General features: G+C 34.2%; 1 protein-coding gene across 3 annotated transcripts in view; it reads left to right on the forward strand.

The window, feature by feature from the left end:
* LOC127838452 (microtubule-associated protein RP/EB family member 1-like) overlaps positions 1 to 13,667 on the forward strand; it is a 64,334-nt gene that overhangs the window by 22,364 nt on the left and 28,303 nt on the right. Inside the window, exon 1 of one of the 3 annotated variants that reach the window (XM_052366239.1) lies at positions 373 to 583. The exons of 1 other annotated variant lie outside the window; for it this stretch is intronic. The gene's annotated coding sequence lies outside the window, so the exon portion shown is untranslated. Of the gene's footprint in view, positions 1 to 372; positions 584 to 13,667 lie in introns of those variants that run through there. One more of the 3 variants, XM_052366238.1, reaches the window with a different exon arrangement.

Raw genomic sequence — 13,667 nt, forward strand, 5'->3', positions numbered from 1 at the left:
TTAATTGTTTACATTTGTGAAGTGCATGGAATGATTCCATCTGCGTAAATGGGTGATAAAATAGTTCCAAAGAGTTACATTAAAACTCGCAAGTTTTTGCACGAATTATCGTACATTTTAAAGTCATATTTCTTAATTTAATGCATGCGATCTTAAATATCCAATCAAATATACATTGAATGCGTTTGTTCGGTTTTAGCTATTTGGTAGACAAAATGGCGTGCTGAGCCTTACGCAGAGTTGTATGTGATAGCAAGGAACGACAACTCTGCGTGGAGATTGATGTACAGTATGTAATGCGAGGAGTTTGCGGAGGTAGACGATTTTTTTGGGAATTAATTATGGTGCAATGCAACCTATTTCATAAAAAAATATTTTGTATACTATACAAAACATTTAGAAAATAATTAGAATAGCTGTTCTTAAAAAGACCAGTAGAAGAGTGTTATAAAAATCCGTTGATTTTTTTTAGATCATTGAATAATAATTTACTCCGATCCGGATGTCGTCACGTGACTAATTCGAAAACATTTTTCACAAAAAGTGCCGGAAATTTTCACTCATCTGCTATTTTAGTGTACAGGTAACGTATAGTGACTGCTGGTTATACCATCGTACATCTAATGCCTTCTTTTTTTTTAAATCAAACAAGTTATGTGACATGTTTTCGTTAACATATTTCTATAATGTGTGTGATTGTTTACCCCACCCACCTATCACTAATCCAAACAAATACAGGACAGGAGAATGGCCGTCGAAAGAATTTAATGACCAATCCGATGCAAGGTATGCTGCTATTCAGGGGATTTAAACTAAGGTCCTCGGAATATAAATGCTCTAACATCTGATGACAGGCCAATGTCTTTCCCTGAAATTATGACATGTTTCCTATAGTCACGACGGGTGGCAGACGTTTCCCCCCCAAAGATGTTTCCTCCCCAGACGTTTCCTCCCTAGACGTTTCACCCCCATTTTGGGGGTGAAATGTCCACATAATATGAAAATGTATATTAGAAGTAGTTATTTGTAATAATGACGGGATATGTGAAAAAAATAACTTTATTGATTAGTATGAAAATTCAGTGCATTTTATGTGTCTTAATAATTAATTATTGGGAAAAAAAAGGATGTAAGTTGAGTCCTGAGTGAGTAAAAACAAAGACCTATAGAATGCATTTTATAGGTCTTTGGTAAAAGTTACTGGGTATTTTTTTATGGTTGTTTTTAGGGAAGCCTCAAACAAATTTTACCAATTAAATTTGATCTAAGTGCCTGAAATTTTTCTTTCATTAATTGAGATCATTGAAAAATTGAGTAAAAGCACACCGTTGATGTTCTTTGATGGTAATTTAAAGTGGAATAGTATGTTACTTAAACAATTATAACTATTGTATTAATAAATTGAGTAAAAGCACACCTTTGATGTTCTTGTGTTAGAATTCATGAACAGATGTGGGATCTTTGTTTAGATTGTAAGAACATTGTTAGTGAACAAGAAAAAGCTATTGAATGTGATTTATGTCACAAGTGGCAGAATTTTTTTGGGGATAAATGTACATGTATTTTGCAGTTTATAAAATCCTATTAAAACATGTTATCAATAATTCTTGTGTTTTGTCAACATGATATATGTACTTGACAACTTTATTTTTTCATTTATTCTAAGAAATACCCAAACAGTCAGTAATATGGAATACAAATAAAATAGGGATCCGGAGAAGTGCCCTCCCGGAGAACTGCCCCCCGGAGAACTGCCCCCTTATTTTAAAGGTTGCGGAGAGGTGCCCCCCCATCAAATCGGCAGGGGCGGAGAACTGACCCCCTGTCAGAATTTAGTAGGCGGATATCTGCCCCCCCCCCATCAAATCTGTAGGGGCGGAGAACTGCCCCCCGGTGTCATATTAGTTATTAGTTACGTAGTGAAAACAATACTTACGGGTAATTTTACGTTATCGCCGTACACATTTTATCCGGTAACAATTTAATTTCAGTACAAGTATATTACCATTTATCGAACTGAATAACACAAATTGTCTAGAGGCATGGGATAATACTGTTTAAGGCCCTTGGTACGCATCTGCACCACTCACTATACATGAATGCCTTGTAAAAGTCGTGTTTTAATAAGAGCGCGAAACATAGTCGAGATCCACACAGGAAACGCGTGCGTGTTAATACTGGCAATGTGTTGCAACTAAATATAGACGTGCAACTCGGTACTTATGGAGGAAAAGTTACATCGAAATTAATTTACATTATAAAGAAAGTATTGACCCATGGAAAAAACGTTAATTGACATATAAAAAAGTAAATTAATAGGCAAGGCAAAGGCAATAATTTAGCTGACTTGAAGAAAAAAGTGAAGTGAAGTTGAATTTATAAGCAATTTATTTATGTTGTTTAGTTAATTCATGTCTTCTAGTACCTTATCCGTCGGTAGCATCGCCAGACCGTCGAGTCGTCCGCAGTTTGCATTTTGAGCAGATCATGTCGACATGCCAAACAAACAAAATCGGTAACAGTTGCTTTAATTAGCAGCTAATAAGGCAGGTAGAGAACTTGTTACCGTTAACGATAAGTACCGCGATCTTTTAATTGGTAGACCGGACCGACCTTAATTGTTAAGAACTTGTTAGCTTTGAATAAAGCCGCATACGGGTTTATTATATTGAACCATCCAAATCCGTAATTGGCGAAAACAAACAAATAAATTATTGTTTTCAGCTGGCATAAGGATGGATTAAATTGCATGCTAATTGTTTGTTTTTTTACGGGGAAAATATCAAATAATTCAGCCGCGAAAACTTTTTATTAGCAAAAAGTTATTTGTTTTTCTTTGTTCACATTGACGAAAATCACGTGATTATCAAGTTGGCGACGTGACGACGTCCATGCCGAGGTAGGTATTTTATGCCGTTTTATAACTTTTATTACTTGTACAACTTTATATTACTTTTGAAATTTCACTCAATTTCCATACATAATAGCAAGAAAGTTACTGGCGTTATTGTCATTATAATACTCGCTTTATATATCACCGCTATTTCTTTAATTAGGGGGCACTTCTCCGGGTCATCAATTCTGACAGGGGGGCAGTTCTCCGCCCCTTATTAATCAGCAGGGGGGCAGTTCTCCGCCCTATACAAAAACAGTGAGGGGGCAGTTCTCCGCCCAGTGAAAAATCTTTGGGGGGGGCAGTTCTCCGGGGGGGCACTTCTCCTAGAGCCAATAAAATAATCATTTCATATTAGTATAATTATAAAGATAGAGGAAACTTGAATTGTTTGCTGAAAGGATCTAGCATGATTTTAGGCCAAATCTGTACACTTGGGACATTAAATTGTAAATACATCAATATAAAGCAATTATCCTGAATATTCTATTTGATAATGTCAATATCAGTCAATATCAGTATCAACTTCCTATTACCAGTATATACTGTTACACCATTAAAAACAACGTTATTTTGTGAAAATATCCACACAATAAACCAAAAAAAAAATATACTGCTCTTTTACTCATGAAATTGGGAGTTCAAGACTTAATTCAACCAAAATTTAGAAACTACTATGTTGTTTTCTCAATTTTTAAAATTAAAACTATGATATCCTTTGTGATTTTTTTTTACTGGAATTGGGTAACAGATGTATTGTTTTTCCATTGGAAATATGACTGAATAACAGCTATAAAATAAGCTGAAAAAAAGCCCTGAGTTACAAGGCTTAAGAAAAATATAGATTTTATTCAATACCTGGTGTTTATTTTTTTACAGTCTAATTTTTTTACACTTGCCTTTTAACAGGTTTACTGGGATACATGGCTATTGTGTTATCTTTAATTTTGGTAGCCAAATAAATGTGACAGCAATTTCATTATTTCGCTAATATTAAATAACAACACACACCTACCATTATACAAGATATTAGGCAATTATGGTGCAATATACAAGCTTTGATTAGATTCGCAAGTGTATTACACAAGATAACAGCTAGATTATAATGGGTGCAATATACAGGCCCTTTAATCAGCATTGATGAGATTAGGTGACATCTTTAAAGGGGGATAAGATGAGATTAGCACATTATCATGCAAACATTTTCTTTAAATAGTTTATCACTGTATTAATTATTATTAATGAATTGATTGCATTCAAAACAGTTTTTTTTTTAAGTTGTAAAGTTATTAACTTTTCCTTAAATTCCACAAATTCATTAAATAAAAATTTATTTTTTTTTTGCTTTTAAATATTATTAATATCATTGAGTTAAATTTTAAAAATATCAATAAGTTTTAATTACAATTGCTAATTATATCATTAATAACAAAATAATGCACAAGGAAAGTGCAATTCAGTTTTAATTAGTCTAAATTAGTTATTAGTAAAAATTAAAATATCAGTGACATCCAATAATGTGATTATATACATATGAATTCATGACAAAATAAAATTGTTGACAGTTACATAGTTTATTTATTTATCATATTTAACTGTTACAAGGACAGGGTTCGCCAAAACTTGAAAAATCTGTCAGTCATTTGGACTGACAGACTTGAAATTTTTGTCAGTCCGAATCAGTTTCTGTCAGTCCCACTGTCCGACTAAACTATAACAGCAAAACACAACAAAAGAGAGTACCTTTTTGATGTTTATTGGTTTTGATCACATTGAAATACAATACAAACATGTCCAAAGTCGATATAATTAAACAATTATTATATTAATAATAAACCAAAGGTATTCTTTTTAGACTTCTTTTGTCAAACTGTTTTTAGCCTGCACAGCTCTACAAAATCCGTGTTCTTGAAAAGTTAGGGTGGCATCCAATCAAGTTTGACTTAATTGCACACACCCATTCACACTACTTTGAATGACTTCAATTTCTGTTCATTAGCCGTTTTCACAAGTTCTAAAACAACACCAACTGTATTGTTAAAATATTTTCTCTTAGCTGAGATGGTTGATTTCCAGGTTCAATTAAATGAATGTCTTTCACACCTATTTCTTGATAGAAAGGTCCATGATAATTACCACCATCCATTCTTGTTGTCTGAAATAACACAAAACATATTGCTACAAACTATCAAAACATACCGGTAAATATCCCTATGTCCGAATTTTAAAATATCCGAAATATAGTACATCGGCTGAAAAATCTAATTTTGATTTCAGAAATTGTTGGTGTGTAAATTAAAATATATCCTTCACAGAACAATATAATAATGAAACTATTTAACAGAAATGCTCACAAATGCCTGTTGAAACTTTCTTTCATGCGGTTTTTGTTGTGGAGAAATTAAATGGAACAAATAAAATGGCGGACGCACTCGGTTGCTTTTTAAACAATGACCATTGATTTTGAACTCGCGTGTGATAGTCAATTCTAATCCAACTTTAAACATCAAAACATCAAAATGAAGGTAAGAAAAAAAGGATTTTGACAGAAGTTGAACAAAAAGCATTTACCTTCTTTTAATCCAATAGCATATTATACACTTTGAGTGATCTTTTCATTTTTCATCCGATTGTGTCGGTCAGTCGGACCGATTATCTTAAATCACTTGTCGGTCCTTAGAAAAATTTGCCGGTCAGGACCGGCGGACCGACGGTTTTGGCGAACCCTGTAATAGTTTATCTTTGATGACAGTCCTCATCTCATCTCTTGGGTTGCAGATACTGTCTTTATCCTAATATTATATACGCTCGTGCCCTAATAAACGTGCCCCTATCGTATAATAAAATGAAGGAGTGATCAAAATATTAGCGCCCCCATTTCTCGGCTGTTAAGGGGTAAAGTAATTGCATTTTATTGAAGGAAATTTTTTTTATCAACAAGGTAATTGGCAAGAACCTTATAGAAATATAATATATATAAAATATAGAAATAAAACTTTAATAATAATAATAATAATAATAACATATATACAGTACACTCCACGAGTTTTCCCCAATTTCCCTCCATACGCCGCGTGCAGTAACGCCGAGGGAGATTAGGAATATTTCGTGATACGCGGTGTTTGCATGATTTGGAAAAATTTATAAGCCTACGCGGTGGCTCTCGGTGTTGGCAACGCGGGGAAACTCCGTGTTTTACGAGATAACAATCAATTGAACTTTTTTTGACTTCCTGATTTTCAAATAAAGTTACATTTATTACAAGAACATATATATATTTATTTAAATATGTATAATATACCATTAAAAAAACAAACTAAGATAGATCGATCCCCACGTGGTTGTAGAAGTAGTTGTATAGAAAACTCGTTGATTTACAACAAACAAATCGTTGTCTTTAAACTGATACTTACCAATTATTATAATCACAGTTTGCAACATTGTTTTTATTTTGATAATTTAATCCAAAGTTTTCATGTTGGCAGGTGTTTTTTCTATACTGAACATGTAAACAAATGATCGAGGACCATATTAAAAGTCTTGGAAATCTGTGTGAATTGACAGTTTGACGTTATCAAACGGGAGCCGCTTCCTGTCGGAATGCATAACTTACTCAAGTAAACGAATGCATAAGGAATGGTTTTAATTGTCGGAACAAAGTCAATTCACTGCTCACGAAAGCATTTATTTTCTCTTCGTAGGTAGGTTATTCCATTGATTGCTAAAAGAAGGTGATAACTATTGAGTTGAGAGTTGCATTAAATATTCACAGTTGTGTTCTAGTTGTGTCTACATTCAAAACAATGTTTACCAGTAATTATGGACCAAATCGGCAGAGTGAAATTCACCCATGTTAATCCCTTTTGTCAAAACAACACATAACGCCAAACACTTTATCAAGTTCCGTCCAGATGTTCTCTTTGATCAGTATACAGTACAATAACTGTTTCAATAATTACTATACTAAAATACCGTAACAATAAAGATATTTGAATTGAAATTAATTTGGAGGAAATAAAAATTATTTGCGATATAATTGTGTTAAAAAATACCAAAGAAACTTTTAACCGAAATCAACAGAATTCAGTGTTCTCTGCACTACAAAGTTTGTATAAAAAAATCAATACACGCACACTTTCCACGCTTTTCAAGCATAAACCTTTTACATTGTAGCATGTTTTTTGCGCTCTTTTTTCGGGAAATTTACATGATGACTGTATATTGGAAGCATTTGTAAACGTCGTGTTAACATTAAAAATCGGAAGCGTATTTTGGATTACAAACAATTATTCTCATTTGGAAATTAAACGGAACATTTATTCTGGTGTTATATGTGTTGTGAATTTGAATATTAATTGGTCAAAACGCTTAACATGTCGTTTATTCATTCATATTGTCGACGTACCTGTGAATAAAAACATATATGAATTGTTTATACAATTATCTTTATTTTTATAAGCCACAGTATTTAAACAATTTTTAATGACAATGTTTTTATTTTTAGGCATGCCCAGTAGCAGACTGCTAACGCGGTGTTGCGTGGCGGTCGCTGATAAGAACTGAAATTGTCTGCATGTACGGACTCAGGCTTTTTCCGCCCTATGCCACGGGTCCGAAATTCGGCCCCATTCCCAATGTAAATCTGGTTGTTTTTTTCCCAATTGAAAAAAAAATTCCCAATTCCAAAAAAAAAAAAAAATTTTTTTTTTTTTTTTTTTTACCCTTAAAATATATAAGTTGACCTGATCCGGTGTAGAAAATAAAAAGTATTGCATAATTAAATTATCTGTTGCCTTTAGATTGTTTTAAAAACTGTAAAATATGTTAATGATTATTTAAGACTTTCCTTATTTTCCTCAAAATCTGGCGCTTCGCGAGATTTTTTTCACCTCAAAAAAAGGCCAAGCCTTTTCCCCAAATTCAGATTTAAAAACCTGCACTTATCACACATGTTCATAATATTTTGTTAAATTTTAATAATAAGTTATCCAAATAGTCGTTATTTACCAGTTAACAGCTTCTTTGAAATATAAGAAACACTATTTACATGCGATAATTTTTCCCAATTGAGCAAATTTTGCGATTAATTTTTTTCCCAAAATGGGAGTTTTCACGGCGCGAAATTCCCAAAATTCCCCTGTGGCGTTTTCCCAAAATGGAGCGGAAAAAGCCTGCGACTAGGCTAAAGTTATACACGCCGCGGGTATAGCGAACTCGGCGGAACGCCACGTTTTACCTCGCTTTCAAACCCCGCGTAAACACTCGCTAGCAGGAATAAAAACGCAGAGTGAGCGCATTCTTTGGGGAAACCGCGTGGAGTGTACTGTATTTGGAACAGATTGATGTAAGAAATAAACTCCAACATGCAGGCGATTTTATTATTGCTGTGATTTTTTTTTTTGCCCAAAATTACAGCCGATATTCGGCTGCTTCCCAATTGCAAAAAATGCCGTTTTTTCCCAAAAATTTGATTAAAATTTCCCAAAAAAAGACAAAATTTTCCCAATAAAGCCAATAAGATTACAATGTAATTTAGCAATAATTTCGAAGGAGTGCCGATCGAGCTTGTTGAGTCGTCGCCGAACAACAACTGACGTATTGTTCGCGAATTTAGCCGAATACGATTTTACGTTGCTATCCACATCTCTCTCTATATTGCGGAGGATACCGACGATAGTCGATGTATCCCGATTGTAAACGCTTGTTTTTACACACGTCCAAGATGGCGGCAAGCAGACGAGAAATTTGCTAGAGCGGCGAAAATGATAAATAACATTCAAATTAACAACGGATATCATATGGTTATTACGGAATAATTTAATGCATGTGTCAATTAATGCAAAATGCAATGTTTGAGATAAAAACAACAAATATTTATTAGAAATCTTCACAGTGAATGTGCATCACGGAAATCAGTGTTGGGAAATCGGAGTTAGTCTACCGGTACTCACAAAGTTAATGCATTTAAGATGAGTATCGTTCGAAAATGGAAAGAGACAAACATGATATGATTTATATGTTAGTGGATCTGTGTATAATCAGATTCATATGCATATTCTGCTTTATTATGTTTTTTCACACTTTACAGTTTACTGAAATAGCATTGAACGGAGGATGTCAAGTGCAAGATGTTGAAAGGTAAAGAAATGAAATAAATTATTTTAACTCCATTTAATACATCATTGACATAGCAAGACCACTAAAGCGTTTTTTTTTAAATATTTGTTAATGTTTTTACCATGATATTTAATTTAAAAAAATACTGAATTAAATTCTTACTGTTAAAGAGGTTATGATTAAATGGTATATTTAAGACTCTATATAGATTATTGCAAGTTCAATATGCATGTAGAAGGATATAAACTTAACATTGTCTTCATTGTTAATGATTGTAAGAACACATTAAATTAGCACTTTATAATATAAAAATGCTGTCAAACAAATTTTAAAGGGATCTTTTCACGCTTTGGTAAATTGACAAAATTGAAAAAAGTTGTTTCAGATTCGTAATTTTTCGTTTTAGTTATGATATTTGTGAGGAAACAGTAATACTGAACATTAACCATGCTCTAATATAGCCATTATATGCATCTTTTGACGATTTTAAAACCTAAAAATTATAAATCGTTGCAACGCGAAACAATTGAATAATTTGGAGAGTTCTGTTTTTGTCGTTAAATTTTGTGAAACTACGAAGATTGCTTATATAAGGTATAAAATACGTCAAGAATGTGTACTCGGCTGAATAGCTCAGTAGGCTAAAGCGTTTTTACTTCAGGACTCTGGCAGGACTCCAGGGGTCACTGGTTCGAAACCTGCTCTGGGCAATGTTCTTTTCCCTTTTTTAAATGTTTTTCTTGATTTTTTACTGGAGCTTTTATAATCCAATGTTTACATTTATCAATATAAAGCATTTAATGAATAAGTTAAAAAAATGCCAAAATCTGTGAAAAGGCCCCGTTAATAATTTTAATTCTGTTCTTATAATCATATTTATAATGTTTCCCAATTTCATGGTTTATGGCGCTATTTTTCACAATTTCATGGTTTATAGCGCTAATTTTCCCAATCCAAATGCCACAGGCTGTAACAAAAAAAATCAAAAAAAAATCACTGTATTGTATCGGTGTTTTCAGTTTAAAATGTCAAATTCATGTTACATTTTTTTTTACACCGTGCATTTAAAATACGGATCTACCCAGGTTGTTCAATATGCGGTATGCTGGGCCGAAGCTACCGTAACCATAAACCTTCACTTATTAACACTGTTCATATCTCGGCCACGCGCACTGTTTCAGTTCTCACTACGGTCATATTGACAACGGCCCTTTCATTTCGCATGATAATAGGATGTAGTATTTATAAAACTATTTGTGATATGTTTATAATTGCTCAATGAACTTTGAACTTTTCACAAATACCGGTTTACACATTTTAGGTGTTGGCTCATATTATACCTAAAGGAGGGTGAAATAAACGTGCCCTCTTTCTGATTTGCATAGTGCCCAGGCGCGTTTATTAGGATAAAGACGGTATACACGTCTACCATGCACATTTTGTGTGACACATCTAGTTTGAAACGTAAGTAAATTAAAACAAACTTTCACAACAACAAAAAATTTACATTAACACAAAAAAACGCAAGCAATCAGGAACAAAATCTCGCCATGTAATGAAAAGAAAGTCAAAATATTTGACTGCTTTTTGACCGATTCCAATTTGCGCCTTATCATTGTTGTTGTTGTTGTAATGTGTTAAGGAAGATAATCAAGTGCTGCCTTTGCTTAATAGCAAAAAGGAGCAAAAGTACCGGAAAGACACGCAAATTTCAAAAAGTCAATTGCAGATTGTCCAAATATGAGCGATTTTCAACCGGCCCAAATCTGATTTCAAACGGCCAATTTGGCTGGTGGCTGGCTCTTATACCCTGTAAAGATGTGATGAATTAAGACTAATTTTTTAGTAGTATTAAAAGACCGTATATCAGTGCTCCAGCTAGGCCTGTATCGAAGGGCGCCGCACCCTGCCCTCCCGAACCTCCACCCTGCCCCCCCCGAACCCCCGCCCTGCCCCCCCCCCCTCAAAAAAAAAAACATATTTTTTTTTTTTTTTACATATGATAATTCATAAATCTCTTATTACATTGTAATTAGTTTAATCCTCATTGTAGACATTATATTTGAATGGTTTAATAATAATGGGAATAATACAATTATTTATAACATATAAATTAACATGCAATAGGAAGCATTCCAGAAACACCTGTGCGCTCGAACGTGCCCTTTTCACAAAATACTTCAAGTCGAAAGTGCCCTTTGGACAAAATACTGCGCGTCGAAAGTGTTGACAAAAAAGCCCCCCTGCCCTTTTCAAATCCTAGCTGGAGCACTGCCGTACTGAAAAGATACATTCACGGAACATACCGGTATCAGGGTGTAACGGGAACAGGACTTATTTTATGGCAGTGTGGAGAAATCAACATCCGGTAAATTTTAAATTGCCGATTAAACGTTGTTTTGTATGGTAAAGATGTGTTAAAACTTTAAATTTAGATCTTTTCGGCCAGAAATGCCTCTCGCCCTGCAGGACGAGCGCTGTCGGAATATTCACTCGTCCGGAGCCGAGTTCTACTCGTAATTACAAGCGGGCGAGGGGATTTGTCAAACCCTGGTGTTTAAGAATTTTATGAACAGAGATGTTCTCCATTTTCCAGAAGTTAACACACATATGTGCACTCTGACGATGAATCCATTATGTGAAATATGGGGCATGCCTCTATTTGACTTCAATTTGGGACAGAGGCATATGTTATGGTCCAACGCGATGTGCGCCCATCGAGCACTTTTTAGTTCGACTATTATATATAAAATATATATAGTGGAGCTATCCTACTCACCCCGGCGTCAGCGTTAGCGTCTGCGTTAGCGTGCAAATGTTTAATTTTTTGTACCCAAATATTTTCTTTGTCCCTTGACATATTGCTTTCATATTTTGCATACTTGTTTACCAACATGACCCCAACCTATAAACAAGAGCAGACAACTCTATCAAGCATTTTGTCATAATTATGGCCCCTTTTCCACTTAGAATATGCAGCAAATGTTACGCAAACTATTTTCAATGTCCCTTGACATATTGCTTTTACAGGGTTCGCACAGGGCTTGAAAAGTGCTTGAAAACGAGTCCAAGGCTTGAAAAGCCCTTGAACAAAGGTTGGCCTTGAAAAAGTGCTTGAAAAGTGCTTATTTCATGTAAAAAAGCCTTGAAAATGTTTATTTATGCTCAAAATTACTTTTATCATCGCTTTAATTATTTTGCTTAAATCGTTCTTAAGGGAAATATTATGAAAATTTATCATAAATTCCTTCGCGCAAAAAAAGTTGAATACGAAATATAAGTTTCGTACACTATTTAGTACGAAACGTTATGTGTACACGTCACAGATTATGTGTACTACGTCAGAGGTTCTCCATTGTGATCAATTTTTGCGAGTGAAAACGCAGGGATGGGGAAGTGTCGTTTCAAACCAGGGTGGTTAACTGAATAAGAGGAGAGAGCTGGAAGAACTGGAAAAGGAAATCAATTCTGTTAAAGACAAAATGTTATAGTAACTGACTGCTGTTCAAATGTAATGAACTAGTCTGTTTGATGTGAGCATAGAAAGAGACAATGTGTTTGTTTGTAATAACTTTTAAATGTAAATACAGTACAGCCAATGCGGAACAAACGTATTTCGCGATCCGCGGCGGCAAGGCGAAACGAGTCGATGCCGCTTCAGTCGTTGAAGCAACGTCAGTATGCGGCGGCAAGTCGCATTTCGCCGCGAAACTTCGCATCTGTCCGCCGAGGCATGCCGCGATCCGCGACATGATGCCGAGTCGATGCGCATCATGAAATAAAAAATCTTCAATTTTTTTAGTTACATGTAGTTAACAAATTTTGAAAGAACAATTATAATAATAATTAAAATCATAATAAATGTATTGTGCGCGGATTGTCTTAGCATATACATGTAAGCATAGTTAATGTGTCTGGCCAATTAAGTTTGTTTCCCGCCCGTAGTGTATGTATTTCACACATAAACACTGTCACGTAATTATGTTTTCGCACATACAAGTGGTCAAGGCTCCAGCATATGGTTGATTTATGAATTAATTGCATGTTGATTTTGCTATTATATTTAAGCTAAGAAAATTAGCAGCTTGAAGCCACATCAATAATCAAGACGGTGACGACGTATTTGTTGTTTTGTTAATTATCAGCTTATTATAACTATTGTTTGAATATGTGTATGTAAACACGTTTTATTTTGTTCATATTATACAGTTAATATCGCTACTAATTACCCGATAATTCTGTATATTCCAGTTTTAAAGCAAATGCTGGTAAATATTTACGATACACAAACATTCTCGATATTTCCTTAAGTATCAAATACATTTTGGCATGTGTTACTATTTATAGAGATGATGAAATAACGTCTAATCGGTGCTTTTTTTCAACTGAACACGCGATTTACGCTTGACGTGATGTTCATGTATTTATACAACACAAAATACACCCAAACTTTCCAAACGACGTTCTACATGTCTGCATAATTTTCGCGCGCTTTTTATGAAACAAAGGATATTTTAGCACTGTTTATTTGACGCTAGAATTTGCCAAAGGTCGCGTTAGCATTAAAATTCGGAAGTGTGTTTCGGATTACAAATTTAATAATGATAATCGAACGAAACATTAACAGTTGCGCGTAATTAATTCTACGCTTCACATA

The sequence above is a fragment of the Dreissena polymorpha genome, chromosome 7 (genome assembly GCF_020536995.1).
Source record: "Dreissena polymorpha isolate Duluth1 chromosome 7, UMN_Dpol_1.0, whole genome shotgun sequence".
NCBI classification, from domain to species: Eukaryota; Metazoa; Mollusca; class Bivalvia; order Myida; family Dreissenidae; genus Dreissena; species Dreissena polymorpha.